At 33.4% G+C, this 26,782-nt stretch overlaps 1 protein-coding gene across 3 annotated transcripts in view; it reads left to right on the plus strand.

Annotated features, from left to right (window-relative positions):
- EPHA3 (EPH receptor A3) overlaps nt 1–26,782 on the plus strand; it is a 338,848-nt gene that overhangs the window by 97,942 nt on the left and 214,124 nt on the right. The window lies entirely within an intron of this gene.

Consider the following 26,782-nt stretch of genomic DNA (forward strand, 5'->3'; position numbering starts at 1 on the left):
TAGTCCATGGGGGAGAAATTAATATACTTTATACATAAATTTACCTTTCAATAACAATTTGAACAGAACGTGACATTTTACTTTTGACTAATGACATAGTTTACAGAAAAAAAATTAATAAGAACAAATGGTACACTCTAGCCGCATACTTCTCAGTATTATTTAGATCTTTGGCAAGCACCATTAAAATACTATTTCAAAGTACAGTTTTGAAAGTTCTGTAATTGAAACAACACACTAGCAACTCTGCTTATATACATGAGAGGAGAGAGAGGTCTAAATAGCCTTCATATTCCACTTTGAATTGTATTTTATTAACATGATATTATTTGTGATATGATATTTGGGAGATTAATTTTAAATAAAATGTTTAAGGCTTAGCTCAAGAGGAATTTTAAAAATTGTCCATCCCTTGCCTATGGAACCAGTGTCTGATACTCATACCCAGAGGAATAGATGTGTCTCCATTTTAACAATATGTATCAATTCAAAGCAGCACCATCTCATAAAATAGTCCATTGAGCAAGAAACCTAATCATTAGATGTTTGGATTTTAAATGATTTAATGTAGTGCTTTATATCTCATTTATAGTTATAAGAACCGGAAAATAAGTATCAGTGAGGTAGACTCACATAAAAGTGCTAATAGAAGCAAAGCATTTAAATGATTTGTTCGTCACACACGCTGTCTTATAGACACACTTTAGTAGAATATTTTTTTCTAAAGAGTATCATTAAGTTGTATTCAGAATGTTCACAATAAATTCAGAATTGCTACCTACCACTTTTCTAACCTCACCTTAATTTACTGAACCACTTTTTTTAAAACTACTGTGCTATTCAATAACATTCCACATCAAATTACTCCTAGAGAAAACATGTATGTCAAAGTTTTACATCCTCTAACCATTACATTGAAGGACATCAATAGCATAACTTCACTATAAAAACACTATGTTACTGACTTTCTCAGCATTTAAAAATACTGGTTTCAGAATAAGAGATGCATATGCATAAATATAACATATTCTAAGAAAATATTTTGAAAATAAATCAATAAAACAATTTAGTAGAATTAGAGATGGTGTGTAAAGTGGGATGTGGTTGGAATTTTAAAAAAAGGATGATACTTAAGTCATGTAATTTGAAGGTGGAACATGTTCTTATGGTCATTTCTGGACATTTGCTGTTGCTGTCGGGTACATTTCGGTTTCCTTTCTCTTCATAATCAACAAATCCTTCTTAGACAAGGTGTCCAAGTATTCTACTTTGTTCTGAATTGTGTGCCATATTGAGTATAAACCACTTTGATTTTAACAAATACTAATTTTAATGTCAGCTTCATATACACTTTATTATGTCTTGAAAATCCATTACACACACATCAGTCCCGCAGCCTTGAATCTGTGATAGTGTAGACCAGCACAGCTTGAGGCTTGCCATTTGTTTTTGTGGTCAGTGGTGGTGCTAGGATTTGTTACAATTTTCTTTCTTAACTTTTAGTTTTTAGATGGTTTTTAATAAGCTTATAGGCTGATCAGAATAGCTTTCTGTGATTCTTACAAATCAGTATGTGATCGTAAGTACTTCAATTCAGGCACAAAAAAGTAAAATATGAATAGTAGCTAAATAAACATATATTTTGTGAGTTCAGTCTTAGTTTGCTTTTTTGTTTATAAAAACATTATGTTACTCTTTTAAAAAAGAGATAGAACAATACTTTGATATACCCACTACTTGGACTGAACATATAGATGGATTTTAAATACATCAGGAGAATTTTTTAACACAATTATAAGTAATCATAGCTTTCAGTTGCCTAAAATTGGACAATGAGAATCTTTTACTTTACTTCAACAAACATTTAATAAAACGTACTTCATTTCAAACACTGTATTAAGATTTCAAAATTTTTAAAAACATTTATAAAGCACTTATTTGATGCCAGACACAGTGCTAAATTAAGTAATATTTATGAGTTATTCCATTTTCCATTTAAAACAACCTCTTAATACACACTATTATTACTTCTATGTAAAAAATGAGAACAGAGTTTTGGTGGTTGAAATATCTTTCCTTAAGTTCCTTAACAAGTGAGTGTGAGTCGGGTCTGAAATCGGGCAGTCTGATTCCAAAGTCTGCAGCTGTGACCACAGCCCACACTGCTTCCTTATGATTCGGTCTGGTGGTGACAGAGGCTAGGAAACCCACAAGGACACAAATTCCACTGGAGTTAAAGTACTATATGTTGAAGAATGAGTAGGGCCACAAAGAGTTGGCACAAAGTAGCTAAGAATATGTTAAGACAAGGTTCTAGATTTTTAAGGAAGATTGTTAGCCGAAATGTCATACCATGGGAAGATTAAGTTTAGCCTAATCTAATAAAATCTGGATATGTGGATTGCCGTGCACCTTAGGCATTAAAAAGTCTACCAAATTTAATTCCATAAATAATGTTGACCATCTATTAATACAAATTAATAATGTGCCAGACACAGGGGAAACATAGATGAATAAGTCATTGTATCTGCCTTCCAGGAGCTCACAATCTTGTATGAAAGATAGCTACAAAAATGAATAATTTTTGTGCAAAACAGACCAATAAATCTTCTACCAGGGCTACAAATGTGTCTTGGTAATGTAGGGGAAAAAGAGATTAGTTTTGAGTATTTCAAAATTATATAATGGAAATTGTTCATTAATAATGAGAAGCCTTTGAATTGAGTTTTGGACTCAGGCTTAGAAACTTCTGGTGTAGAGAGAAAAGGCTAATGACTTTACACAGCTTACGCATTTCAGAAGGTGAGGTTTGTAATTTGTTTATTGAATCATTATCTCAAAAATCTCAAAATGTGGAAAAATCCAATTAGACTTTGGTGTTTGTTCCACAGGGAGGCCTTATGTATGGGGTGGCAGCAGGGAGTACATTTCATAACTGGGGTGTTTTCTGACTTCAGGAATGAAATATTCTGAATTATCTATTCCACTATAAATGGATATTTAGGAAAGTAACTAAATGATGAAAATGCACCAATCTCTGATAGGAAAATATATTAATAAACATATTTTATATTTAAAAACATCCATTACTTTCAGAACTATATGTAATACCAAGATTGTCTTTGTATATAGGACCAGAATTCTGACCATGACATTGATCTACTCCTATATATACTGCAAACTTTCACAACAACCCATTTTTTCAAAAATGAGAAAAATTAAAATAATATGGAACATGTCTTCTCTGACTGACTTATTTCACTTAGCATAATACTCTATAGGCCCATCCATTTTGTCACAAAAGTAAGAATTCCTTCTTATGGCTGAGTAGTATTCCATTGGGGAATGAATGTACCACAACTGTTTTATCCACTGACCTACTGATTGACACCTGGGCTTCTTCCAGTTCTTGGTTACTGTAAATAATGCTGCAGTGAACATAGGAGTGCATATAGTCTTTCAAATTTGTGTTTTGGGTTTCTTTGAATATATACCCAGATGTGAAATCACTGGGTTATATGACAATTCTATTTTTAAGTTTTTGAGGAAACTATATACTCTTTTCCACAGTGCTTTCACCAATCTGCATTCCCTCCAAGTGCATGCATAAGGGTTCCATTTTCTCCACATCAACCCAAACACTTGTTGTTTTTTGATTTATTGATGATAACCATGTTAGCAGGTGTTAGGTGATTCTAAGGAACAAAATAAACAAACTGACAAAGTGGATAACAGACTCATGGAAACAGACTCATGGATACAGAACAAAAACAGACAGCTTTCAGAGGGAAGGAGGTTGGGTTAAATAGGTGAAGGGATTACACCAAAAAAGATTTCATAGAGACAGACAACAGTATAGTCATTACCAGAGGAAAAGGGAGACGGGAGGAGGTTGATGAGGATAAAGGAAGTATAAATAGTGATGGAAGGAGACTAGATTGTGAACACATAACACAAGGTACAGATGATGTATTATAGAATTGTACACTTGAAACCTATATAATTTTATTAACCAATGTCAACCCAATAAATTAAATTAAAAAATAAAATGAGAAAAAGTAAACAATACCCTTTAATAATTTATTCAGTTATTAAACATTTATTTAGCCTTTAATATGTTCAAATCCTGTCAGACAATAGAAAAACAAAGATGAGCATTATCACTGCTAAATTAGTTTAGCTGGTAATTAAAAAATGTGACAGTGTGTGTGTGCAAATGAATGTGTCTTAAAATGTAAAATGTTTTGGTCTCTGCCTCCAAAGGAACATAGAGTTTTAAATGAATTACTAAACAGAGTTAATAATAGTTTAAACTGAAGACAAGGTATGAGTATTGATGAGGAAGAGGATATTGATATGGGAATCTACGTTTGATGGGAAATTAACATTTTCAACAATAAATGCTTTCTGTTGCTACTTTCTTTTCTTTGCTATCTAGAAAACATGAGAAAATAAGAGTAGAAAATGGTGCAGTTTTCTCTTTCAAGGACTAGTTAGAGGAAGAAAATTATGGAGCAGTGAAAGAAATGTTGGTAAAAGATCAGAAATTGCATGCCAAGCAAACTTGAAATGCAGAAAAAAGGTAGCTCCAGGAAAATAGAAAATACTTATTACAATAAATTTGGTGAAACAGAAATACACATTTAAAAATAACTATACATGCTTCAACTAATAAGGGTAAAATTAGTGAGAAGTAAGAAATAATGTATCAGACTTGGTTTTCTCACAGTTTCTTTGATATATAGTTTCAAAATATGGCTTTAGTTTAAGAAAGTCATTTCTCTATTTAATGACAGAGTAAAAAATTGTGGTATCTCTTAATTTACTGTGTGTGTGGCTCAAACCTCATTTGGGCCATGTTTCTGAAATCTGGGCAAACTTTCAGGATGTTGAATATGTAGTCAAACAGGTCGAGCTGTTTTTATAAGATATCCATAAACCTACTTTTAAAAAGATAAGATTTAAAAATTAAACATATAAATGTAAATCATCTGCTATTTGCTTTCAATCATCGACTATCTTTTTTTACGTAATTTATTTCATACTTCTTATTGCACATCCTGGCATAATTCTTTTCACTTTCTAAGATTGGAGGTGTGGGGAAATTTCACATTAATTCCAAGGAAACCTCATGATCTTTATGTTTTTTTAATACTGACTAATGAATTATGTTATCTGCTTTGATTCAGTTTGAAGAAAATAAAGGGAACTGCTAATGGCTTTTTATGTAGTCAATTAATTACATTTGAAGCAAACACAGGGAGGTTACTATAAATATCCCTGCTCCTACAAACTTTGTTTAGACTTAATGTACCAAATACCTTATTAATGTCACTGAAGAATCTGTTGCTCTGTGCTTTATCTCTGTGCATTCATTGTGGAATGCTAACTTTGTTGCTTGTTCTTGCACTTTAGCAGGTTTATAGAAAAGTGTGTTTGATGTGATGTATGAAGACATCTAGACTTTTTGAGGATTATTCATAATTATGTTTGTTTCACCTAGGACTTAACAATACCCATTTTTACTCTCCATTTATTTCTCTGTCAGTTCAGAAACTGTCTCAAAGAAGCCATCAAGGTTTCAGTAACAGACTGATTTAGAGATTCTGCTTGCTCTGACAGAACAGCTAGAGAAAATTTAAATTTTCAGACGTTTCTTAAAACCTTCTGAGTCTACATGTACCTTCTAGAACTGCAGAGTGTTCATTTGTTTTAATGAGTTTAGAAGCATTTTCTTTCCAGTTGTTCTAAGACTGGAAGGTGCTTGAGAAGATGGGCCACATCTTTGTAGGAACTTTGTGCCCAGAACCTGGCAGATTATACTTAAATTCTCAAGTAGATAATTACTGAGTAAATAAATACTGGGAGATTTCTATACAACTTTGTATTTTTACACTGTAAATTCTTGTGAGAGTATATTTTATATTATTTATTTTTGAATTCATAAGACCTTTCAAAATGACTTGCATATAAAGATGTTCATGTTTCTAATTTGAAAAGAATTTGACTATTGGAGCACATACAGTTCCAACAAGTTACAATCAGATTTATATGAATTGTCGTTACAGTGTACATGAGTGTACATATACAGAGTACATGAAATAAAGCAGTATGATTTTATATACCTGAGAGAATACTTTTTCTGTTATAAATTTATGGTGAATATTGATTTTTCTGGCTTGCAAAAATCAATTACCAATAGTTCCATACCTATAAAAATAGAGATCTATTTATTAAGATGCTGAAATTTGTTCCTTAATTTTACACAATTAGTTCTTAAATTATGGATTCATCTTTTAATTACTGTATTGAAATTATCAGGTTTTTTACCTGGAATTATGAAATGTTATTTGTTTTCTTCCAAGTGTGAAACAATAGCCCTCTATTTCTACTTTGCCTTTAGCTGTTACGCACCCATGACTTTTCAAACAAATGAATTTATTTAAATAAAAGTATGCCACTTGTAAGTCATACTCTAACTTCTAAATAAATTAAACATATATGTTATGACAGCTTTATGATAGCTATAAAAACCTTTGATTTATACAAATTTCTGTGTCTGTTCACCAATTTATAAAATAAGTTTGGCAGCATTAACATGATGCAGAGAACTTCTCCAAGTTTGTTCTCAAATTTGAGTTTTTATTTAATTGTCTATGTAGCAAAGTTTGCTGGTTGCTGGTATCTTGATGCTTGGGCTCAAGAGCATCAGGGACGCTGCTAACCAGTTGTGTGTGGCTAACTACTCTGGACCTCAGTTTTCTCATGCATGAAATGTACCCTTAGAATTTCCAACACATTTGATTTTTAGCCCACTGTTCAGTATCTGGCATGGGATAAAAGGTATATGAGCTCATTTTTATTGTCAGTCATCAGCCTTATTGGAATATATTGCCTTCCTTGCTTTCTTGTTTTAATTTTGGTTAAAATATTTAGATATGACAAACTTATCCTTTTACTATTCTGTGTCTTAACTTAAACCTTAGACTTTAGAGACACCTTGAGGGAGAGAAAATATCTTATAATAAATTTATGTAATTATGTATTCATTATTCCATCATTGGTGGTCCACCTTTTTTCAATCAGGGTTTTTTTTTTTCCTTAGGAGACTTCATTTTTCGTTTCATTAAATTCTTATTCTATTCAATCGTAGGTGATATTCCTTCTATTCTCTTATTGTTAGCATTTCTTTTTCTTTTCCTTCTCCTAAACAGCTCTTGATTTTTCCCATCTGGTACATGTCTCAGTTGCTTATTGTTTCTAGCACAGGTCTTTCCACTGGTTTTTCAAAAGCAGCCTTGAATTTATAGATGGACATTTTTATATTGTATACCCAGTGAGATATTCAGGTTTTAACTGATTTGAGAGAATATAGTTTAGGAAACAAGCAAACAACAGTAACAAAATAAAATAAAAATGCCACATTTCAAACATATTAAATCTTCAACTAGTTTATACTGTGTTCTGCAATAACAATAATTATATGAAAGACTAGATAGTTGGAAAGGATCTAACAATAAATAATGTCTTTGCAAAAACTATGTGAGCCAAAAATAAATAATGAAGTAAATAAAATATTGGGTTGATCAAAAATCCATTTAGTTTTCTCTGTAAAATAAAACACATTTTTTTTTTCATTTTCACCAATAATTTATTGATTTGGATATTTTGAGTATGTTAGCTATCTCCCACTATTGCTTCTAGTCAATAGATGCCAGGAGTGCTGCTAAACATTTTCCAGTGCATAAGACAGTCCCACAGAAAAGAAATATTTGACCAAAATATCAATAGTATCAAGAAACCTCATAAACCACTTTTTTTTAAACTTTTCTCTTTTTTTTAGATTTTATTTTATTTATTTTTAGGGAGGGAATGCAAGGAGAAAGAGAGAGAGAAAAACATCAATGTGCAGTTGCTGGGGGTCATGGCCTATACAACCCAGGCATGTACCCTGGCTGGGAATCGAACCTGCGACACTCACAAACCACTTTTGACATGTTCACTCAGTCACTGCACCTTCTCCATATACTGCATGAATGTTTTCTTGAATTTCAGTTGCATTTTTACCTTTCTTGAAATAATAAAGCATAATATGATGAAAATGTTGCATAGCCTCTTCTTTCTTCAATATTAAAAGTGTTGCATAAAAACTCACCAATTATGATGAGTTTTTTAAATGCTTACTGATATGACAGCTATTGGAATACAATCTAACAAAATTGTTTTGAATGGAATTAAGGACAACTAACATTACTAGAGCCATGGTACAGAAAAAAGAAAGGAACTTTTTGTCAATCCACTTTGTGTAGGTTTAATTTATTTCGGGTATTTGTTATGCATACTTAAGAATCACTCAAATAGGAAAAAAGGTAACAGAGAAAACAATATAAATTGTATGAAGTAAATGTCAAATGTGCTTTCATGATTACTGTGTGATATTACTGGGAACTTTCAATCAAATGTTGTCGATGTACTATCTAAACAGTAATTAAGTAAAAACTCCTTTCAAATATGAAAAAGAAAGGAAAACTAAGGGAGCATATTTTGTTTGTGACTTAAAGTATGTAGTTTATTTTTGAGTCCATATAGAAAAAAATAGTATAAATTTAAACCATGAATTTACATGTTTAAGATACTAGGAAGAAATGTGAATTCTTTGTTCTGTGTATACTACAAATCAGATTATTTTGAGCAGTCAGAGACAATTTAATTGCAAACATATTTAGGAAAGATATGCCTGTCCTTAAATTTAGGGAGTAGAACAAATTCCTATCTAACCATTTAAATACCTCATAATGAATAAGAACAAGTTAAATGATCAGCCATGAACTACCATAAAAGACCTTAAAAATCACAGGCAGCATTTATAGAATGTTACTATAAATGCTAGTAACATTCTAACACAGAATTACAACTGAATAAGAATTATAGTGTTTTAGTAAAATTGTATTCTTGTACTTTACATGGGTTAATTTAGTTATATAACTGTATTAATTTTAATTTTATTGTTCAAAGAGGAAAATATAGTAAGACATTTTCTCTTTTAGTAGGTACTTTACCACCCTTTATCATAACCTGGAAGAATGTTTTATAGGTCAACATTCAGGTATTTTCCTAAGGTTCTAACCCAGTTCACAGTTGGCCCTTATCAAACAGCTATAGGGTACCTGCTTTTGACCAAGTGCTATTTTCTACATCTTTAAGTTCTGTGAACTTTCAGAGGCCATTACTGACTTGGTTCAAATAATCATTTAGGTAATGCCAATATGTCAAAAGTATAGTCTTTGGAGAACACAAATAATTTGCCAATTGAGTGGTTTATTTGTTTAAATGTATGTGTAAATATGGATTAAGCTTCCCAGAACAATATTCATTGAGCAAATCTAAGACATGAAAAATATATGTCTAATTGCAAAATGGAAAATAGGTTTTATTTTACTTGAAATAACTTGTTTCCATCATTGAAGCTTTGTATACCATTCACTAAGTATCTATTAATATAAACTCATCTGAAAAGTAATGAGAACCTTCCAAGGAAAAGTCACATATATGCCTACTTATTTGTGAGAGAAGGGATATTTGTTATTCTGAGTATATAAAAATTAAACTGAGTTTGGCATCTTGATAAATAACACTGCCATATAGCTCATGGATCTGCCATGGTAATTTACTACCAAGTCTAGTAAGACTCTGCAGGAAGTCTTGAAATTTCATTTCAATTTTTATTTCTTTAACTTAAACTACTTTGGGGTTTATGGAAACAGTCTTTCTTGGTTCTTTTTTGCTGGATGGCATTTGATTAAACATAATTTTTAAAGCTTATGTATTATATAATCTATGGCTTTTATAAATACTCATTTTTGATTTTTCAAACTTTTTTCTTTTGCATTTTTTACATTTATTGAGGAATAATTAACATATTAGTTTCAGGTATACAACATAATGATTTTATATTTGTATATATTAAAAATGATCACTGCAGTAAGTCTAGTTAAACAACAATTACCTCATTTTTTCCCACCACTCCCATCCATCCAAGCCATCCCCACCTCCTACACTCAATCCTGACCCCTTTGGCTTTGTCCATGTGTCCTTTAGCTATTAAGATATTGTCACATTTCGAAGTTTTAAAATTTAGAAAATGCATGTAATTTTTCAGAATGCATGTACTAACTCTAAAGAAGATTACTGATATTTTATTAAATTTTCCAATCATTTGTTTCATTGTTTTTAGTCGACCTCTCCCAGAGGAAGAGAAATCAAACCCTCTGCAAAATAAACAGAACTAGAGCTTTTCCTCCCTCTTGAGATTCTCAGATCCTGTGAAATGCATCAGTAATAGTTCCACAATGATTGCTTTGCCAGTACAGCTTCATCGAACACTTTCCACCTTCTTTCCTGTGATCTCTCCCTCCACTTAGGTCTGTGTATGGAGTTTTGACAATCCCTTATTAGTTCCAGAGCAGAACTTATAAGAGCTAATAAGGGTTTACATTACAGCTCTGACAGCTGGCCCTAAACTTTAATGGAGAACAATTGTAGAGAGAAGTATGAGTTTTGATAATATTTGATGAAAGTGCTCTTAAAGTAAAAGCCATTTGGAAAGAATCGTATGACTGGACAGAGTGTATGTATGATCTGTGTTGTCACTTTTCACATTCCAGGTGTGAACAGACATCCTGTTGGCAGATAACTCTATAATCACTATGGATGACTCTTTTAGGGAACAGAATCAATAGCAGTAAAAACAATATCTATCATACACTTTGGTCATTCTACGATTCACTACTGTTTGGATAGTCCTCTGAGATGTGTAGCTGGTGATTGTCCTTTAGAAACACAATCACAATGTGAATTTCTAACACAGATTTTTTTCTTTCTGAGAAAGGAAACTTACAGATCCCAAAGGTGATTCAAGATCATGAAAGTCATAAAAACTCTCATATAATCAGCCACAGACTTTTGTATTATAAAAAGACAAATAAGAAGCAAGAATGACTTCTAATAGCAAAAGACCTGAATGTAAATACTCCTGAATTCTCTGCTCAGTGGTCAGTTGTAGTGCTGTGAAGGTGAGACTTGGATGTGGTGACTGAGAGCAGCTGTTGCCTTTTGACATGAAGACTCTTTCAACTAGGAAAGGCAAAGCATATATGCTATAAGTTGAGGTGATACCATTCTTGAATTAATGCATAAAGAACATGCTGTGAAACTTAGAAATGAGTATGTGTATGTAATTGGTTAGAAAGGAGTATTTTTGCATGTTTGATACTCATTAGAGAAGAAAATCTATATTTCAGAGATTTGGGTCTATTTGCTGTCTATATGGTGCTGCAATATTAAAGATGAAATATTTCAATCTATCAATCAGCATGTGTAAAAGTTGAGTGACATAAAGAATTAATATGTTATTGGACAGAAGAAGAATACAGTTCTTGCTTTCAAGCATCCTATGTTCTAAAGGCGATAGGAACTAAATTTATGTTAAATGAAAGCATGCAAAATATTCATAAGAAAAACCTGGTGCAAAGATATCTTGAATGGAGGGTTTTCAATCTCTATATGGTTAGATATTGCATCATTGTTTATTGTTGCCAACAAAAGTTTAATGAGTGCCTACTATACCAGGTGTCACTGGAAATGTGGCACTGAACAAAACAGAAACACTTGCCTGCCCTCAAAGAACTTAGTTTTGGTGGAAATAACTAGAAATCAAATGCTAATGCAAATTCTCTCACTGTGCCACTCAGAATTTTAAAGCCTAGAGCAATCTTCTCAGCCCTGGCGAAATTTGGCAATGTCAAATGAGAAGGGGTATTTGGCAATGTCCGCAGACATCGTTAGCTAGCACGCTGCAAGAGGCGATCGCTACTGGCACCTAGCATTTAGAGGGCAGAGCTGCTGCTACGTATTTTGCGGTCCACAGGGCAGCCTATCAGCAAAAATCTTTCAGTCAGACATGTCAATAATGTCAAGGTAGAGAAACCTTACTCTAGAATCACTTCTTTTTTAGGGAGAGATATGAATTAAGGCTAAAAGTTCAAATTGCGCTTAGCAGAGCCTAAACTGGAACCCTGGCTCAAACCTGAGTTACTCGAGGACTCTTTCTTTCTGGAATTTACTTAGAAATTTCTATAATTTTTGAAGACATATGAAATCCTCCTAATTATTTAGATCATTAGAAAGTGATACTTGCAAAAAACAAATGAAAACAAAACTAAGATTCCTTATCTGGGAGAAAGAATAAAGAATATTCAGGAATATTGACCTGAGGTAAATTTTTAAAGAGGGGAAGACTATTATTTGCAAGGAGCTGGGAAAAGTGACTGGCATTCAGTGGCTTGAATTTAGTAGTGCAAGAACAGAGAATGTGAACAGAGCAATGAAAGAAGTATCAAGGAGAAAGCATTTGGAGATTGAGGGTATTTCCTTATGCAAAGAGTCTGAACAGCTGCTATGGAGTTAGTTCCCTTTTAGGGTACTCTGAAGTGCTGACATGAAATCAAATCTGACATTTGACTCTCTTTTCTTCTGTAATGTGATACTAATGTAAAGATGATAGGTAGATGTGTCTATATCACACCACATATTGTATTAATAGTCTTTGTATAAAAGTTTCCTATTATGCTAGTTCTAGAATTGTTTATTCTTTGAAAATTAGAGCAGCACCTCAACATCAGCTGTTTCTTTTTAAAATAGCCATTTCTCTCCTCTACATGTAACTAAGCCTGACAGTTCATTCAGTCCTCCCAGTGACCTATGAGGAAGGTGCCATCATGTCCCCACTTTCCATAAGAGGAAAGTAGAGGCTTAGAAAACTTGGACAGTTGTCTGAGGTAACAGCTGGTTAGTAAGTTGTGAAACTGGAAGTTGAGCACAGAGCACTTGTGAATGACCAGTGGTCACTTAGCCTCCCTAGGAGCTGTAAGAACTCGAAGCCCACCATAGGGTATTTTCAGAAATAGCCCATGCAGCTCAGGGCTATAATTAAAGTAAGGATGCTTTTGAGGATGCTATTTAGTACTTTTCACCAAATCCCCTCTCTTAGCCCCATCGTGGGTATTTACTTCTGGCTCCAGTGAAAGGAGTGGTTGTGTTTCTTGAGCTACTAAATTGTTTTCGCTTTCCATATTTGATTCATGTTATGGTCCTGGTATCCAGTTTGCACTCCTTATAGAAGTTCACAGAATTCTGTGTGTTCACAGACTCACAGAATTATGTGTCTTCCTACACCCCCAAAACAGGTATGCCCTTGCAACATACTTTTTTGACACTAAACTCACAATTTTATTTTTCCCTTTATACTCCCTTTGTACTCTATTATTCACTTTTTAAAATTTATTTTATAGGAGTTTAGTCTATCTTGAATTGTGGGTAAGTCATAAACATACAAGAAGTGCCATTTACTGATTGTCTAGTGTGTGCCCTGATTAACATACCACTAAACCCTCAACAATACCCTTCCCAGGTGAATTTTAATAGCCATATTTTACCAGGGCTAAGAGGACTTACTAATTAGCCCCATATCAAAATGCCAGGCTGTAAATTTGGGTTTGTCTAATTCTGAAACCTAATCCTTCTCTAATATAATATAATAAGTTAATATTTTTCATTTAATGTTTCTTTGCAAGTCAACATACGGTGAAAATTAGCAAGTTCTGACTGCCAAAGGAATAGCTGGAAAATTTGGTTGTTGGAGTTGAGATCAAAAGATTGACACTAGCTCTTTAAAAAGGCAGGAACTTCATATTCATTTACATAACACTTTCCTCTTTTTTCAATATAGATTTGCATAAAATGTGAACACAAAGATGTTTTAACAGGGAATCTCTGGCCTTTATTTCCTGGCCATGTGGAACTAAATCACGCCTCTAATTACCTTTGCTTCTCTCCCCATTGCTCCTGCTGTTGCCGAGGACATGATTGATAGGACATGATGGTGAGTAGGGAACCAGGGCTCAGAAAGACACTCACTGTGTGCCCAATGTGTATGCTTGCACAATATGCTTCGTTATTAGCTTGACAGGTCTCCAAGTGGCAGATTGGGAATGAATTTTGGAGATGGCTGACATATTTGCTACACATACTGGTTTTTAAAAGCTTGTAAACATTGCTAGTATAAAAATATATATACATATGTAAATATACATGTATATGTTATATACATTCAGCATGCATAGACTTTTAATTGCTATAATATGCATACTTACTTGTAAGTGATTTAAAAATTGCTTATAATTGCTTTTTTATTTTAGCTCTGATTTATATTATCTCTTTCCTTCTACTTAATTGGGGATTTGTTTGTTTCTCTGTTTTAGTTTCTTTGGGTATAAATTTAGATTGATTATTTGGGTGGAAGGGGAAGGAGAAAATAGTAATACTATGATAAAGTTACAAATCAAAGATGATTACTTGAATTACTGGGGTGATCACATTGTAAAGTATGGAAATGTCAAATCACTCTATTGTATACCTGAACATAATGTAACCAATATAAGATTACATACCAACTATAAGAATATCTTTATTTCTGGAAAGCATTATGCTAAGTGAAATAAGCCAGGTGGTGAAAGAGAAATACCATATGATCTCACCTATAAGTGGAACCTAATCAACAAAACAAACAAGCAAGGAAAATATAACCAGAAATACTGAAATTAAGAACAAACTGACAGTCACCAGAGGAGAGTGGGGAGGGGGATACTAGAGGAAGGGCCATCAAGGAACATGTATAAAGGACACATGGACAAAGCCAAATAAGGGTAGGTCCAAGGGAGGTGGGGATGGGTTGGGTGGGGGGTGTGGTAGTTAATGGAGACAACTGTACTTGAACAACAGTAGGAAAAAAAAAGGTCTTTATTTCTTAAAACAAATTAAGAAAAGTGTAGAAATTTTTAAAATATAAAACAACTTCAGGTAGTATTGGGCTGCAGCGTGAATTATTGTATTTCTTTGTTGCTTTTAAAATGAGATGGCATACAAAGTTATAATATACGTAACTTACAAAATTTGGAGAGATAACACATATTAATAAGGTTTACACATTTTAGGTAAATAAATGTGGCTTCAAGTGTAGATATTCCCTAAGTTACTGATCAGATTGTTTTGCATGAGAATCATTTATGAAACTATTTTTCCTTTGAAAATGTTATTGGTATTACAGATTACAATTTTTTGTTGCTGTCAGAAATTTCTTAACCTTTTAAGCTTTCTTAAAGGCTTGTATAAAGCAACTATGGCATTATTTTAGTAAAAGCTCTTTTCAAATGTTGCTCGAGGACAGACGTGATTTGCTAGGGCTTTTACTGTTTATAGTTGTTATATTTTAGTGACAAGACATACACTGCTTTACATCCAAATCTGTGTAATGATGATGGTTGGGATAAGGGTGCTCTATTAGTGCTCAGTGCAGAGCTCCTGGAGAAAGGAAGCTAAAAGTAAAAGCAGACTGTATCTTTCATAAGGTTGATGGTTGCTCTTATTAACGATGAAAAGGAAATGAGAAAATGCATTGGCTTGCTTTTTATTAAGCACAGTAGGTAAAGCAGATGAACGTTTGAAAGCTCATTGAGCTGCCATAAAGAAATTTAAACATTGTTCTTGTTGGCTCATAGCCAGACTCATGCTGTAAACTTCAGACACGGGTCAGCATTGCAGAGAGTCATCAGCTCAGTGTTAGAGGACAGTCTCTGTGCTTTCATAGTCCAGTAATAAACCTGAGATTTACCCAGCAGGGTTGTTGAGATTGCATTTGTTTTGCATGACTTAATATATTTCTACCTTCACCACAAAGATCCAGTAAGATTCTTTAGCATGAAATGATTGTGTCACATAATTGTATACATTTGTATATTTTTATATCATTTTCTACTTTACTTTTATTGTTTACACTATTACAGATGTCCCCATTTTCTCCCCCTTTGCCCACCACATCCCCCCACTGCCCTCATCCCCTCTTCTTCCCTCTGTCCATAGTTCTATTACATCTAATATCTATGAGAGAGTTTGGGACTGCATGCCTTGTCCTGAAATATTATCTAAGAGTTAGAATTAAGAGAAAACCATTAACTATGGCACTAACATATGGGTACTAAATTGTTTTTAAAGTGAATTAAAAAAGCAAGCTTTGTTACAGCTATAGATTGTGGTCTTCCTAATGTTAGCAGCTTCCACTCCTTCATAAATCCTTTCAGAATATAGTTCAAAATCTGTACATAATAGATGCATCTTGTATGTGACTCTTAACAACTTATTTATTTATTAGTATTCTTCTTTTTTAACATGTGCAATATATCAATATGTAACAGGTATTATAAGTGAAGCAACAGGAAAATATGTGTAACTTTCTCAAATGTAGGCATGCATGGTAGAGATAGAAGTACCTAAATCTAGGGCTTTGCTATACTCCCACCTTTTACTATTTTACAGAATGATAGCATCTCGCCTACATAGACATTTTTCTATAAAAACTATTTAAAATTAAACTTCATAAAATAGAGACATACTCTAAATGTTTAACTGATGAAATTACTGGTTGACTGAAAAATAAAATATTGAGACCTTCAATGGTGTAGATAAATTAGAATAAATAGTTAATAATAAAATGATAAAACAAATTCTACTATACTAGAAAACACATAGTTTGCCTTATACCAGTTCATCTTTTATATCTTATAACTTCCTTTTTTTTTCAAAGAAAGGCTACAAAGAGTAAGTAACAAAAAAGTAATTGCCTTAATCTCTGAAGAGGGAAGAAGGGTAGAAGAGCCATAGGTTTATAGTAAAGATAAAGATACCTTTATAAAGCCCATACATTCTAAATAGTCTTTAAATGTTGACGAGGTAGACAGAAAAAAAACATAACTTCCCATACACAAATACAAAAGTCTTCTGTGATTTGGAAGATTTAAACTTTAAATCTTCGCCCTTTAAAGCAAAAGAAAAGCATTAACAAATTAAAACATTAATGTATTCCTTTTAAGAATATAAATTGTACATGAAAAGTCATTTGGAAATTGTCAAATTACCTATAGCTGAAATTATCCATCCTGGAATATCTATTTTAAGGTGTAAAGATCAGAAGAGTTGTAACTTAGCAATTATATCTTATTTGCTACTGTTCATTTGCTGGTCATTTATGGGGCATAATTATGTGCTGTTGCTGAGATGATTGTAATATAAAAAAATGCCTTTTATAATCTAGTGCATTCTATTTCTAAGAAACACAGCGAATATGTTCCATGAACCTCAGAGGACACTCTGAGCTTCCTCTGAAGGCTTCTGGCAAGTTTACAACAATTTTCTAAAAATACACTGGATTTGAAAGTAGACTAGATGGAACTTTACGTATTCTACCAATTGTAAGATTTTACACATCTCAATCATTCACACCTGTCTGTGTTTCTCTTAGCTTAGTAGTTATCATGTACTTTAAATGGGTGCTACCTTATAAAATTGGGCCATGGTAGCCTACATTCTAAGGAAGATGTGTTTTTCCCCAAAATGATTTTATAGGAAACACATTTTGCTAATTGTTAAGCTAGGAATCCAGGGTGGAAAACATCTCCTAATATGCTACAATTTTACGCCAGGAATATTTTTATTTTATGTCAACATCAAGGCCACCTTACTTAAGATACATAATTGTAACCTGTTGGGGGGATTCAGTTTCAAAGCCAGTAGGAAAATACAATTTTGAAGTTGAAAATGGGTAGAGAATACATACAGTGAGTTTGGTAAACATCACAATTGGTAGCCTGGGTATGGGGCAAGAGCTGGAAGGACTATGGTAACAAACACAGCTGTTTAAATTGCATTTGCCTGGGGTGCCTGTGGGGCCACAGTGTTCTATGCTCGAGTAAACCTCGTGTGCATCCCAGGACTCTAGAGTGCAGAAAGCAAGTAGAAATATTCATAGTCATGACGCTGAGGTTTCTTTCCTTTTTTAAATTTTATTGTTCTTCTATTACAGTTGTCCCAATTTTTCCCCTGTTGCCCTCTGTCCCACCCCACCCCCACAGTCATTCTCTACCCTATTGTCCATGTCCATGGGTCGTTTACCTGTTCCTTGACTACACCTTTCCCTTTCTTTCCCACATATCACCTCCCCTCCCCACTCTGGTCTTGGTCAGTCTGTTCCTTGTTCCTATGACTCTGGTTCCATTTTGCTTATTTGTTTGTTTTGTTCATTAGGTTCCTTTTATAGGTGAGATCATATGGTATTTACAATAGGCAAGTGCTGGAAACAGCCTAAGTGCCCATCAGTAAATTAATAGATCAAAAAACTAGTACATTGACACAATGGAATGCTATGCAGCTGAAAGAAAGAAGGAACTCCTACTCTTTGTGACAGCATGGATGGAACTGGAGGGCATTATGCTAAGTGAAATAAACCAGGCGATCTTGACATTTCAATAAATGTTTACATTACATTCTCTTTACTGGGGTAAAGTATTAAGCAGTTAAATATTTTACAATGTTTCGTCCATATAAAATAATGATCAGAAGCATCGTTGCTATAATCAAGATAAATGGTATAAAGAAGAAGGCCTGGATTTTATTTTGGCTCTACTTCTTAATCACGGTGTAACTCTGCACAAAGCAATGAACCACTCTGGTTCATTTCCTCACATATAAATTGGAGATGACAAGAAATACAATAGCATCTCCTTCATAGTATCGTTGAGAGAATAAAGTGAAATAATGTTTCACCACAGTTTCTGGCACATAATAAGTACTTAGGAAGTGTTAAATTTTGTCATAAGAAGAATAAAGCCTTAGTGGTGAGGGAAAGTCAGCTAGTTATCAATAAAGGGCTTATTTGGAAGTTCCGGGTATACCGAGGGCCAAGTATTTACTATGTATCAAATAAAAGGATAAAACAAATAAAATCAAATTTAAACAGTACACAATTTGTCTTTTCATATACAATATTTCTGTACTCTAAATAAAACGATCTTCAATTATTGTGTATTTAGAACTTAGATTTATCCATGATTGGATAGATTTTCAATAACAAATAATACACTCAAGTAGGAGTTTGTTTCACTTATCTGATGAACCTGGTTCAAGATTATTTCTTTTAAAGCAAGACATGCCATATCATTATGAATTCTTTATATTTGAAGTATCTTGTGACATTATTTTTTCTTTATCATGTGGAAGACCAGTTCTTATTCAGAGCCAAATAATTATCTACTTTGCAAATGCCACAAAGTTTGAAGCTCCAGCATGATTATTGAGATGTAATAGCACTTAAATTCCATTGTATAACATTGTGTGAGTGGGCAGTGCAGAAATAAGTATAGCGATGTACATATAGATACAAAGGGAAGCAGAGAATAGATTATAAGGCAGAAAGTGAGAGAGTGAGAGTACATACATATTACACAATAAACTTGGTTTAAAATATTCAAAAGAGAGAAATCAGTGAAGGACTGATAATCAGGAGTCCTTCAATGATATATGAAAATGTTCAGTCAAATATATAATTGGTACTTGTCATGAGTAGTATGTGGATTTATGCATGCAATACTCTTATTATTATTTTAAGTGTCTTCATTTCTACCTTTTTTTTTCCAAGTATAGAGGGAGAAGTTCTCACATTGAGTTTTTAATTGTAGCTATTAAGGGCTACATCATTTTTAAGTGAACTTTTTCAAATCGCCTTGATGAAATAAGTATTAGCCTCTCTGTTTTAAATTCTGAAATTGGCCTCAGACTTTGGAGACAGTCTTGTTTAGATATTGAGGAGATAAGCCCAAGGCATCACTTCCAGGTCTCTGATTACTCCGTCATCAATCATAATTTACTTCCTGTGTGTTTCTGAGTAAATATTAAATTAAGGTAAGGGAATTATGCATCACTAAAAATGGAATATTTAAATCAATATATAAATGAAAACGTTTTATGTCATGGTATAAATTTAAACCCTGAAACTTGGAGCAGAATTTGCCCAGTTCCCTGTGTCCTTTCTGGAACATGCTGTGAGGCCTGCTCCTTGTGTGTGCTGGGGTATTAGAGGAGTGATTGATTGATTCACAGCTTTACCTGGGATTTCAGGAGGCTAAGTATTACTATTTTATCCATTTTAACACTTCAGAAAAATTTACTGTAATGGTTCAGTCAGGATGTCCCAGAACATGATGACTATTATTTTCGACAGTTTATTTGTAATGTCTCATGTCCAAGAATGACTAACTCTTGTATTAGGTTGTTTAAACTGGAAAGGTCAAATGACTTAAGCTTCCAAAAATTCATTTAACAAATTTCACATTTGCTTTCAGCACTTTGGTTCTTTTCACCAAACTACAAAATATCAGGGCTTTAAGTACAGTGAATTTACAAGGTTAATTATAGTGTATTGTGCATAACACAGTCATTTTGTTGGTATTTCAATATTATGTTTGGCATGAGTGGTAACATTGTGAAGTAGATTTGCTGTAACTTTGACTTCAGTATCCTTAGCTAGAAATGGCTGGTCTGTGAGACACATGGTCCCCAGATAAAGTGCCTACTTAGATTCACTTTAAAAAATTTTAATGTGGTTTCTACTGAAAACAGTTACACACATCGGCTGGTATTTACTGACAGAGTGTGTGCAGTTGTTAATGTGTAATTAAGTGGTGCACAAAAGTTTAAAAATGAAAACTGAATATTGAAGATAAAAACTTTACTGTGATATTGTATTTTTAGAAAAAAATGAGAGGAAATGCAAATGTAAAAGCCTGTAGATACAGTTACAGTGAATTAATTTGTTGTTCAAATACAAGCCTAATAAATACAGTATTCCCACAAAATTGATTTCTTAATGTATCTAAAACAATAAGAAATAGAAAATTAATTGATTCTGAGTGCATAACAATAAATAAGTCATACTAATTTTTTCAAAATCTAGTTCATCTCAGTAAGACATGAATTTCTAATAATGTTTTATTTAAATTTTTAAAAAATATATATCTATGAATTTTCAACATTCCTTTAAAAAGTTATAAGAAAATTAATTTGCAGCCTAAGAAAATTATTATTAAAATAAATTGTTAATTTTAATATTTTATCATAGCAATATATATTAGATTGATCAATATAAGGTTTTCAAGCATAAAAGTGCATATTGGGAAGTGGATTGAAAGTGTGACCTCAAAGAGAAAGGAAATAACCAAAAATCCAGATCAGAGAAAAGCGTGAAATTTTACTTCTGCATAGTAATGGGTATCAAATCAAGACTTGAGTTGGGGTGGTGAACACACAACACAGTGCACAGATGACGTGTCATAGAACTGTGCACCTGGAACCTGTATAATTTTGTTAACCAGTGTCACCCCAATAAATTCAATAAAAAGGAAAATAAATGTAGTATTTAGATTCCACTGAGTGAATTTAAAAGGATGGAGTAACAGCTTTATTTTAAAATGTCAATATTTATGATATGCTAAGAATTACACCATTTCCAATTATTTACACTCATGAGGAAACATTTTAAATGTCAACTTTAAAAAAGGAGTGAGTACATAGATTTTGAAAGATTATTTTAGGGTGCATGTGAGCGATAAAAGTTAGAAATTCATAGATCTAGACCAACTACTTTATATTTCCAATGAAGAGATTAAGATCCAGAACAATCACATATATTACCAATGTCACCCCAGCTTGTTAGCAGTACCTAAATAGAAGAGTCTATGGAAACAGGAAAGGGCTCCCTTCAGGAAACAAACAAAAAAAAATCTCAATGTCACTAACCATCAGAGAGATGCAAATTAAAATCACAATGAGATATCACATCACACCTGCCTAAATCAACAACAACAAGTGCTGAAGAGGATGTAGAAAAGCGAGAACCCTTGTGTACTATTGGTGGGAATGCAGACTGGTGCAGCCACTGTGGAAAACAGTATGGAGTTTTCTCAGAAAACTAAAAATGGAACTCCCTTTTAACCCAGCATCCCACCTCTGGGAATATATTCTAAGAATCCTAAAACACCAGTTCAGAAGAACATAGGCACTGCTATGTTCATAGCATTGTTATTGCCAATAGCCAAGATCTGGAAATAGCTCCAGTGCTCATTGGTCAATGAGTGGATAAAAAAGCTGTGGTACATTTACACAGTGAAATACTGTGTAGCTGTAAAAAAAAGAAGGACCTGTTACCTTTTACGACAGCATGAATGGACCTAGAGATTATTATCCTAAGTAAAATCAACTGGTAGGTGAAAAGCAAATACCATATAATTTCACTTATATGTTGAATTGAGTAAACAAAACAAACTGATAAAATAGAAACAGAGGCATGGATACATGGAACAGACTGACAGCTTTTAGATGGGAGTGCAGAGGGGAGGACTGAATGAAAGAAGGTGAAAGGATTAGCCAAAGAATACATATGCACAACCCACAGACACAGTAAAAAATGTAGTGATGGCCTGAAGGCAGGAGATGTAGGGGTTGGGTGGAGGGGGACAAAAGGGGCAAAATGGGGACAACTGTAATAATGTCAATGTAAAAATAAAGAAAAACAACAGAGCACAACGTTGAAGTTAAAATTTTAGTGAATGAAAATGGCCTCTCAAGGTTGTGGGAAGATTTGAAGATAGGAAAAGTTTTTACCTAGATTTATTACTTGCATCTCTAAACTATAGAACATTTTAGTCTGCCTGAATAACATGTTGTTGTTGGGATGTATTGGGATATAGGGCAAAAAGTTATGTTGGGGCTGGATGCCTTACCAAAGACTTTAACTTTTCTTCAAATATTGTGTGTGGATGTACTAAAAACAAGGGTCTACTTAAAAACCTTGTTTTTAGTAGAATGAAGGAGAAAAGGAGTATAAATCTAACATGGAATTTACAAGTAAACACTGTTTAGGTAGTTTTGATTATCTCTGGGAAGACAATTTGACCAAGACATGATTTTAAGTGAAGTCAAATCAAGTGTCATTTTATTTGGTTTTAACTTCTTTCCAATTTTACAGTAAGACCCTATCCACTGGTGTGTCTCTGCTTCCCCAACACAGACACACATGCACACAAACACCAGACACACACCTGAATCTCTATGTCTGCTCTCACGAGGGCCTTCTGTTTCAGGCTCTGGATTTTGTTGTAAGGCACAAGCACCGTGGCCCTCATCACCTCCTCCACAGCTAAATATCTATGCTTCTGTAATATTCCTTCTACCATATTGTGTTTATGTTAAATTAAAAAATCATTAAACGCATACAAGTGTCTTCTTTGTTGCATACTTTCTCCCATATTTCTTTTTTTACGGTTTTATTTATTTATTTTTAGAGAGGGAAGGGAAGGAGAAAGAGAGAGAGAGAGAGAAACATCAATGTGTGGTTGCTGGGGGTCATGGCCTGCAACCCAGGCATGTACCCTGACTGCAACACTTTGGTTTGCAGCCCGTGCTCAATCCACTGAGCTATGCCAACCAGGCCATATTTCAAATAATTGAATTTTTCTAAGAGAAGAAATGTATAATTTTCTCTTTCAATTAATAACTTTCACTAATATAAATAGAATAAGTTTATTGACACAATTGTCCACTAAAGAATAAATATTTTAGTGCCATTTATTGGATAAAAAATTACCTGCCATTTTTAAGTGTGACATTAGTAAATTGTTTATTATACAAAATATTAACAACATATACAACATTTGGATCATATCACATTTTTAAATACTTCTTATTTACTATGAATATATATAGAGATAAATGAACACAACCTAGATATTTTGTATTAACACATAACCTGGAGAGAATAAAGTTTGACATTCACTTTTTTCCTTCTTCCCTTTCTCCCTTCTAGATACTACTTGTTTTTGTGTGTGTCATTGTTATTTTTTGTTTGTTTATATGCGTTTTTGGCAATACAGAACAGTGTGTTTTGAACGTTAGCGTGCAAATGGATTCCTGTCAGATCTTGTTAAAAATACAGATTCTAAGTCTTTAGGTCATGGACAGGGCCTGAGACTGTGCATTTCTAATAAGCTCTCAGATGATCTGAGCAATGCTGGGCCATAAACCACAATATACTCAGACTTCAGAGACAAAAATCACACATACCTACTTCTGTTTATAAAACATTTTTCCATAAAGTGTAATTAATTTATTTTTCTAAATTTTTATTTATTGATTTTAGAAAAAGTGTAAGGGGGTATGGGAAGGGGAGAGAGACAGAGACAGAGACAGAGACAGAGACAGAGAGAAACATCCATTTGTTGTCCTACCTATTTATGCATTCATTGGTCAATGCTTGTATGTGCCCTGATCCAGGATCCAACTTACAATCTTGGCACATCAGAACAACAGTCTAATCAGCAGAGCTACCCACCAGGGTAAAATTTAATTTAAATGTACATATTTTAAAAATGGAAAGCACACATTTGGTGGTTGGGCAAGTAAGACCCATTTCTGGCCAGGTTGATAGAGCTGAGAAATCTTTGTTGCTGGCAGTATCAGGAGGTCAGGCTGTAAATGTGGAGACAGCAGATAGTCTGACAAATGTGTTAAAGCAGATGGACCAGATTAGGTGGGGCAGGCCAGAGTGCTGAAAGATCTGAAAAACAAATTTATTTTGGAAACAGAAGGGTGTCTGAAGCTTCAAATAACTTTAAAGGAGAGATTGATATGGCTAGATTTCTTGTGAAAAGTACAAATGCATCTTCTTTTGGAGGTATGTTTAACTTTTAGGCTTATGGGAAAATCTAAGTACTAGTGGGGACAGATAACATTTTTAATGATATAATTTAGGCACAGAAGTAATTTCTCAATGTTATGCCAGATTAAATAATGGAAAACAATTAATATTACAGAGTGATGCACAAAATGGTTTCTTCAAACTTGAGAACATTCGAGTAGCCAAGAAAGAATTGAAGTGCTCTGTAATTAATTTTAAACATAGACTCAAAATGAAAGAGATTTTTATCTTTAATCCTATACTTCAGGCTAAAAAAAGACTTAGCTATTGGCTTAGCATCCATTTAGGTCATTCTTAGCATCAATGTAGACTAATAGTAGACAAAAAAAACTATCATTTTTATGGAATCATAGCTGCCAGTTCTCTTTTACCCCTATACCCGAATTCAATACGTATAAGAAAACTTGCCTTTTCAGGGTGTGGGAAAATTAATCCCCATTTTATATTAAAAAATGAACAAGTTTAGATTTTAATTAAATATAATAATTTATCCTGATACAAAAGACCACCTATACTTCAGGTCTACATATTTACTTTCCATAAATAAAATGATACCTAAAATATCAAAAAGATGAGGATTTCAGAACAGAATAATTTTTTGTCCTTGGTATTGGCATGTATCATTCAATACTCTGTCATATGTGAATATAAACTGTTTAGAAAATAAGAAATATTAAATGGAAAAAGTTGAAGGCTCCCTTAATTTATTGGTAGCATGTTTTAATGTAATAGATGTAATAGTAATGCTATTAATTTAACTGCAGTACTTCCCCAAAGACCTACACTGTCTTCCCCACTTTTCTGTCTTTGGCATTGAACTAGAATGTGTAAATGAGGTTGTCTGCTCTTTTTGCCCTGTTGTTAAGTCATGAACAGCAGGCCTTGCCTTGGTACTGAGGCTATTCATAAGATCAAAGATTTTTAAATGTTTTCATTGTTATTGTTGTTGACATGACTTTTTGCTTCCACTTCCCCTGCTGTGCCAGACCCTAAGAACTTTGCACCAGCTGTTATTTTTTCTCATGTGCTGAATTGCTGTTGGATTGAAGACTGAAAGGGCAGAATGAAAATTATGCTGGTTCCTCAATTAGAGTTGTACTGTTTCTAACCAGACTCCAGAGTGTAAGTGCTACCTCACTTTGAGGGAAATAGTGGAAAGCATAACGAAGATAAATGAATGCATTTTCGAGTTTGTTGGCTGGAAAAGGCAAAATGTTAAGGAAATTTTTCTCCCATGGACTTTCAATTATATTTCCCATAATGCAAAGATGTTAAGCTTACTTGAGGCTGCTTCAGGTGGCAATAATAATAATAATTCATTTATTTTTTAGATCTTTATGTTCATTCCCTCGCAAATATTTAAAGGGGATACACATATTGAAGCAAGTATCAGGTGCCTTTCTTTCAATCTGAAGTCATATGTGATCACATAAATATCTCATTAAGAAGAAATACAATACTAATGTATGGACTGATGTTGAAATGAATATTTATTTAAAATTATAGCTGGAATGTGAGCCACTCATTTTCTGCTCCAGAAAGATTCCCTGGTGGAGAGAACCTTGGGAAGCAGTGGTTCCAAGTCCTGCCATCCTTGCTGTTCTTCAGAAGGTGCCTATGGAATCCCTTGCCATGAAGTTGGCTGTTCACATAGCCCAGCTTGGCCCTCAATATGATGAATAACTTATGGGTTAAAATAGACAAGCATGAAAAAAATAGTCAGCGATTTCTGCCAGAATTTCAATGTTATGTAAAGCTTTAAAACATTACCATTGAAATCAATTTTATACATACATTCCTTGGAGAAACTGTTACATGACATTTTTGTAGTTCTCTAAAAAAGGGTAAACAAATGGTTTACCCTTTTTAAAAGTTAACAAAAGGAAGTTCTGTGTCACTTTATTTTCTTTTTAAGTGAGATGCATCTATTATCTTTCATACTTCATGCAGTTATCACTTGGTTTTTACCAGAGATCAAGACCTGTAAGAGATATGTTAAAGTAAATAAACATTGCCATTATTAAAGTGACAGGGATTTTTTAAAATTTCTTATACTTTGCACAGACAGAAAAAGTATTTCATTTGGAG

Source organism: Phyllostomus hastatus, unplaced genomic scaffold (genome assembly GCF_019186645.2).
Source record: "Phyllostomus hastatus isolate PE091 unplaced genomic scaffold, TTU_PhHast_1.1 phas_contig_86, whole genome shotgun sequence".
NCBI lineage: Eukaryota > Metazoa > Chordata > Mammalia > Chiroptera > Phyllostomidae > Phyllostomus > Phyllostomus hastatus.